This window comes from Pseudopodoces humilis, chromosome 18, assembly GCF_049639895.1.
Source record: "Pseudopodoces humilis isolate 2021_Gansu_Grassland_sample_001 chromosome 18, ASM4963989v1, whole genome shotgun sequence".
NCBI lineage: Eukaryota > Metazoa > Chordata > Aves > Passeriformes > Paridae > Pseudopodoces > Pseudopodoces humilis.
In genome coordinates this window covers 1,570,506-1,577,977 of record NC_142217.1, presented here as the reverse complement: position 1 = coordinate 1,577,977, position 7,472 = coordinate 1,570,506, and positions in this window count along the sequence as shown.

The window sequence follows — 7,472 nt, the reverse complement described above, 5'->3', positions numbered from 1 at the left end:
GTGATTTTGGGGGACAGTGCAGGGGGGAAGGGAGAAAGCATGGGCTTCCCTCACCCGTGGGTGGGTTTTTCCCTAGAATGTAGGGGTTGGGCCTTTCTCAAGCTCCTGAGAGACATAAGATTTTGTACCATTTTTCTCGTTTCCCCTTTTTGTCTGTGACCTATTTTCATTAATTTGTTGTTTGTTTTTCTAAAGGAAGCGTTCTAGGTGGGGTCCAGTCTGGATCAGGAAGTGCTTGGGTCCAGCTGTGGCGTGGATGGGCCGTGCCCTTGGAGAAGACTGAGGACATCGTTTGGGACCAGCTTTTCTTCTGGCAGCGGATGGTGTGAGGTGGGTCCTCATCTCCTTGGCATGGGTGGGACAAGAGCTTTTGGGAGATGGCAGCGGGCACAGGAGCATCCCGCTCTGGGCAGCTGCTGAGGGGCTGGATCTGCCGTGGCTGGCTGCAGGCTGGGCACATGTCCTGCCCTCCTGCTCTGCTCCCAAAGGCAGCAGTGATGGGCAGCTTTGGGCCCAGCTCTGAGCACGGCCAGCATGGCCTGGGCACCGCGGCCGGCTGGGACAAGGGGACAGGAGCCTTCAGCTGACGGGCGGTTTCTGGTTTCTCTCCTTGCAGCCGGGCTCTGTGGATGCTGAGGCTGCTCTGGGCTCTGCCAGGGCTCTGCTGGGCTCAGCACCGGGCCGGGATCAGCCAAAGAAGAAACGGTGTGACCTGCAGCAGAGACTTGAGCATTTTGGCAATGCAGCTCAAGTCTGCAGAGTGTCCACCTCCAAGGGAAAACATGACACCTCCCAAAAATTAAACTTGTTCCATAACTTCTGAAATGAAATCCATCTGGGATGACCCCAAATGACATTTTTCATCTTGCTCAAGCTGTAGCTCAGCCCTTCTCTGAACAGTTCTGTCCCCACACCTGCCTTTTACTTCACAACTGCTCCCTCCTTGCCCCCAGTGAGTTCCCAGCCCATCACAGTCTCCATCACACTGCAGCCTTCCTTGATGTCCCTCACCATGAGGAAGGCCAAGCCCCAGGCTCAGGGACTCATCCTGACAATGGCTGAACAACAGCAATGTTTCAGAGGTCCGGCAGGAGTTTAGTGTCATTCAGAGCTGCTCTCCAGCCCTCAGCTCTCCTCACTGCTGAGTTCCCACTCCCTTTTCCTCATCCATCAGGATGAGCTCTGTGAATCCCCTTGTGATAAATGGAAATGATTTGTGTTAACTAAATTGTAACTGTTTGGAAAGTTATTATTTGTAATTAGTTATTATTAGAAGCAATCAAGGGAATTAGTGTTACAAAGCAGATGTACCCCTTTACAGATGTTACATGTTAAAATTAAGATAGCGGATGTAGTTTTGAGATTAGTAATGTCTCAAGAGAAAACTGACCATGAGGTGGATAAAGTTGGAATGACTTTAGGCATAGGGCCTGAAAATTATGAAGTGTAAGACTAATTAGTGGAGCACAATGCTCACTTACATAACACAACACTTAGTACACATGCAAAACCTGTAAGGTTATCCAGAGGACAAGGAGGATGAGTGTAAGCCTTCATCCAAAATACCACCGAAAGGGGACTGAAGACCCCCTAGCAACAAGTGAGGCTTGCGCCATGAAGAATAGTGATGTAAAATTAAAGAATCAAAAATAGGAAGAGACTTAGGGGAAACATGAATGAATATGTGTAAGCATACAGTATATAAGTTTAGTTTGAATTACTTTGTTTTGGTACATGAGGCAGGGTGAGAAGTCCTGCCCATACCCCGGTCAGTTTTGCTTATGCTTTAATCATACTCAATTACTGGCAAATTATATTCATATATATACATATGAAGATATTCACTAAATTGTACTCTTTTACTGAATTGTTTTCCTTTTATACCAAATTTCTATTCAATCCACTAAATAGTATTATTTCATTAAATTGTATCCTTGTATTCAATTCACTAAATTGTATACTTTTTTCCCTTGTTATTTAATTGCTATTAACTCAGTTGATCTAGTTGTCTGATTTTAATTTCATTTACAACAGCACCAAGAAGAAAAGGGGCTTACTGAGAGCAAGTAAACTTAACCCTTTGGCAGGACACAAATTTAGAGGGAAAAAAATTAAAAAAAAACACAATGTCAGCCACACTTCCCAGTGAGAAGGGTTGGAACTCTCTGCCCCTCAACATTTCCCCAGCAGCTTTACAAAGGGAACTGGGATCTGAGCTGTGCCCTCCAAACCAACAGAGCCAGCCTCCCTTCAGGGTCAGAAGCCACAGGCTCAGTTATAGCCCCGGGTGCCTCCTGTGCCCCAGAGAATGGCCATGGCTGTAAATGTGTGTTTGGCTGCAGCACAGGGCCAGGGTGAAGCTCGGCAGCCTCATCAGAGCCCACGGCCACGGCCCTTCCCTGCCGGGGCCCTCACCTGACCCGGCCCAGCCCGGCCCGAGCAGCCCGGACTGGCCTCAAGGGATGGGCTCCACCTGCCCGCTGTGCCCACAGGCCGGGCCCAAGGGCTCACAAGAGGCTTCCTCCCAGCTTTGCAAAATCTCGGCCAAGAGTGTCCCCTTTACTGTGCTGAGAAGAGTAAAAAACCTTCTCAATTTAACCCCACTGCACTCCTCATGGGGGATCCCTGCACACCTCAGGAGAGAGCCCAAATTTTCCCTGTGTGCCTGATGAGGTGCAGGCCCAGGTGATGCCACTGAAGGAAATGTGCCCTCACAGCCCAGGGACGCTCAGCATGGGCTCCCCCAGCCCCTCGGGGCCCCAGCGCTGGTCACGGCAGCCCCTGCCTGGCTCCTGCCTGCCCACACCGTGGGCACCCCCGGCTGCTCCTGGACATGGAGCTCAGCCAGGGCTGGTGCTGTGTGGGCTCTGCTGGTGGTACCAGCCGGACACTGGGGTGACAGCTCCATCTCTTTATTTATAAGAGAAAACATGAGCCAACCCCTGCTCTGGTGCACAGGGGCTGCCCAATTTCAGTCCAGGCCAGGGACCAGGGCCAGGGGGCTCAGGGGCAGAGGGTCTCGCTTGGGAGGTGTGGGTCTTGGGATGCCCTCAAGACGGGGACGCAGCTGCAGCACAGCAGATGGGGAGAGATGTGAAGAGCAGGGATGACAGGTCAGCTTCTCAGAGACTAAAATCTTTGGCTGCTCTTCTGAAGGTGCAGAGGTGCTCCTGTAGAGAAAAAAGGTGGCTGAGCCCCCCAGCTGCCGCTGGCACACAGGGACCCTCCTGCACAGCAGGGCCCAGAGCTGCCAAGGCTCCCCAGCACGGCTGGAGCTGCTGGCACAGCTTGGCCCAGCTGGACAGCTGCCCCTCAAGGCCCTGGAGAGCAGGGGATGGCTCTGGGCAGGGTCCCTGGCCAGGAGCGGGCCCCAGAGCACCTCTGCCTTTCAAGGACAGTCTCGTCCCCGCTCTTTCTCCTGCCCACCTTGCTTTGCCTCTGCCCGCTGCTCCTGGGGCTGCTCTTGGCCAGGCAGCCTCAGTGGCAGCCAGCACTGGCTGCAGCCCCAGCGGGCTCCCCAGGACAAGGCCCAGCAATTGAGAGGCCAATGAAAGGCCTGGGCAGCAGCAGAACTCTCAGCAGAGTTATTTGGGCAACCAAGGCCTAGCCACAAGTCCACAGCAGCCTCACTGGGAATGTTTCCTGACTATGAGCAGCCTTTCAAGAAGCTGTTTGAGGCCGAGATCAGCAAAACATTCACCGTTTTATCTTCCACCAATACCAGATTCCGGCACAGCACATCATCAGGAAAAGTGCTCCACCAGCCACAATGGCCATTAACTTAATCAAACCATGTGTTCCCTGGTAGAAAACTCTTCTCATGCTTTCCCAGATATTCTGAGCATGTGCTGTGGTGCCGGCTGCACCTGTGGGAGCAATGGGCAGTGTGAGCCGTGCTGTGCTCCACTGCTGAGCTGGCAGCACGCTGGATATGGCCAGGACGTTCTCTGTTTCCCCCAGAGCTGGGGCCTGCAGGCACGTTGCCACCCCTTGGTGCAAGACTGCTCAACCCCCGAGCTTGAATGGCACAATTTCTCTGTGCTGTGCTGTTCTTCAGGCAATACTTGCCAAAGACTTGGGTAAGGATCAGGAAAATGCCCAGGGTTTTGGAAATGCTCCAGGGCCACCACTCTTCCAAACAGACCCTACACCTGATCTAGCCTGAGACCAGAAATTTTCAAGGGATCTCAAGGTGTGCATGGCCTGTGCTGCACTTTGGGCTCTCTGTCAGCTGATGCCAAATGCCTTCCTGCAGAGGCTGGGGAGAAGCTGCAGCCAGGCCAAGCTGGGAAACAGCCCTGCAGGGCGTGAAAGCAGCAGTGGGGCAGTGAGGCTGTCATGGATCCCTTCCCGCTGTGTTGGGCACTGCATGTCCAGATGTGCAGAGAAAGCCCCCGGCTGCTGAGTCTCAGGAGAAGGCTGAGGGACACGGACCCACCTTGTCCTCCCTGCAGAACTTTCTTCAGCATTTGCCTCATGGGTTTGGATGGCTCATGGGGTTTCATAACTCCTGTAGCTTTGGTATTTCCTCTTGGAGGACCTTAGAGCAAAATAATTCCATTTCACAGGAATGGATCCCAGAAAACCAGTGCTCAGCCTGTGGGGTCAGCAGGGACACACCACTCACCCCTGTGATGGGAGCTGGGCTTGTGTGCAGTAACCAACCCAGGAGCTGGGAAAGTCCTCCCTGCAGACACACCTGTAACTCAACAGCCACAGAAGCTTCTCTCATCTCTGCTGATCTGCACAGGCAGCACTGAGCCTCAGGAGCAGTGAGGGGATTTCACAGGACAAGGGCACACACGTGCACAGCTCTGTCCTGGCACCTGCAGCGATGCCGCCCTGGCTGTGCTTTGGGCTCTGAGCTGGCAGCTCTCCCAGGGGGAAAGGCCTTCACCTACCCTCACCATCTTCCAGAGCCTCAGTCCTGGGTGTGGGTTGGGAAGCCAGATCACCTTCAGCAAGAGGCTTGGCTGAAAAGAAAGGCAGGACAGAACAGCTCCTATGGCACTGTAGGAGATCCTCAGGCTCCCTGGGGCTGGCAAAGGGGCCACACAAGGCATAGCCCTGGGGCACAGCCCTGGGCCCGGCCCCTTCCCTCTCTGCTCTTCTCTGTGGCTGCACAGAGCACATGGAAGGAGACACTGATATTGCACACGGGAAGAAGACTGACAGCTAAATGCACCTTCCTCCCACTGGCAGTGGCCTGTGGGATCCCTCAGGGCTCTAGAAGGGAGCAGGGAAAGGTTTCTAGACCCCATCAAGCCTGAGATTATGTTAAGAGATATGGCACATGAGTGAGCTCTTGCCACCTTGTCATTGTGTGTTCTGTCAGTAAAGGGAATAGAAAAACTTGCCTCCAGCATTCTCCAAGATATTCAAAGTATCATTCAGTAGCACTTCCAAATAATTGAGGTTGTGTTCTAAATCTAGAAGGGAGCACAGATCAGAACTGTTTCCATGGTGTGCTGAGATCCCCTTCTACCTTAGGGAACGGGGCAGTTCAAGGGAGTCGCGCTCAGGCTGTGGGTGCCAGATGTCAGTGGACATGGCCACAGCTGCAGAGGGGCCTGGGGGCCCTGGACTGGCTCCTGGTCACTCTCCACCCTCTTTGCAGGCCCTGTGCAGCATCCCTGAGAGAGGTGGCTGGAGCAGCCCAGGCCCCACTGGGGCCCTCTCTCTGCCACAGCTGAAAGAATTGTAAAAGCAATGGGGAAGAACTACAGCAGGCAGTGCCACAACTGTCCCTCAGGCCTTCCCTCCCTCCTGCCCACGTTCTGCTGGGATAGCTCTCCCATCCCATAGGGACAGAGCCAGGCTCTTTCAGGATACAGTGGAACCTTGCTCTCCCCCACTGCCTATTCCCCACCATGGGCACCCCTTTGCAGCCACTGCCAGGTTTTTGGACGTGTCTCCCATGGAGGGACCCCAGCAGGATTGCTCAGTAGCCGAGTGCCCTGAGCCTGCTGGGGATAATTCTTCTGGGCTGAGCTGGTCTTGTCTGGGCTGTGTCCACACTGCCAAGCAGCAGAGATGTCAGCTCAAGCCTCAGCAGGGCTCAGGCCCAGAGGCACAGCAATTACCTCCTGGGACTGTGCCTGGCATGGCCTCCCTTCCTGCGGCAGAGGCTGCCCGTGAGCCACTGCTTCCTCCAGGAAACGCTGCCTTCAGCACAGCCCTTTGGTCCCTCTCTGAAAAAAAATAAATTGTACACCTGAATCAGATGGAACCTTTCCCCATTGGGGAGGTGGCATCTTCAGGAGGCAATGCTTATCAAAGGAAATCATATAAACTTTTGGGATTGGCCAGGGCCCTCCTTTCTCCAAACAAACACCATTTTTTGTCCACCCTGAGACTGGGAAAGTGCAGAAGATCTCAGGGTGGGCATGGCCAGTGGTGCAGTTTGGGCTCCCTGTCAAGTGATGCCAGATACCTTCCTGCAGAGGCTGGGGAGAAGCTACTGCCAGGCCAAGCTGGGAAACAGCCTTGCAGTGTGTGAAAGCAGCAGTGAGGCTGCCATGGATCCCTTCCCACTGTGTTGGGCACTGCATGTCCAGACGTGCAGAGAAAGTCTCCAGCTGCTGACTCTCAGGAGAAGGTTGAGGGACACGGACCCACTTTGCACTCCCTGCAGCATTTCCTTCAGCATTTGCCTCATGGGTTTGGATGGCTCATGGGGTTTCATAACTCCTGTAGCTTTGTTCCTCCCCCTCAGAGGACCATGACCGCAAGTAGATCCATTTCTCAGGAATGGATCCCAGAAAAGCAATGTGGGGTCAGCAGGGACACACCACTCACCCCTGTGATGGGAGCTGGGCTTGTGTGCAGTAACCAACCCAGGAGCTGGCAGAGTCCTCCCTGCAGACACACCTGTAACTCAACAGCCACAGAAGCTTCTGTCATCGCTGCCAGCTGGACAAGCTTTAAGGTTCTGAGCTGGCAGCTTTCCCAGGGGGAAAGGCTTTGACCTACCCTCACCATCTTTCAAGGGCTGAGTCCTGGACATGGGTTGGGAAGCTGGATCGCCTTCATCAATAGGTTCATCTGCAAGGAAAGGCAGGACAGAACAGGTCCTGGGCAGTGCTCAAGATTCTTCTTCAGGCTGGAGTGGTAGTGAGTGCACCTGGCTGATTGCTGCCCTCCAAGGCACTCCCTCATCTCTGCCTTCCACCCAGGAGCAGGGGCAGGGAGACCACGTGCCTGCAGTTGCCCCACACCGGGATAGAAGAAGCTTCTTGCATGGCAGTCAGGGGAGAAAGGACACCCTGGAACTGCCATCAGCTCTGAACTGAGCCCCAGGCAGGGCCAGGGCTTGGCAGTGACAGCTCAGGCTCCCTGGGGCTGGCAAAGGAACCATGCAAGGCACAGCCCCGGGGCACAGCCCTGGGCCCAGCCCTTCCCTTTCTGTTCTTCTCCTTGGCTGCACAGAGCACACAGAAGGTGACACTGGCATTGCACATGGGAAGAAGATT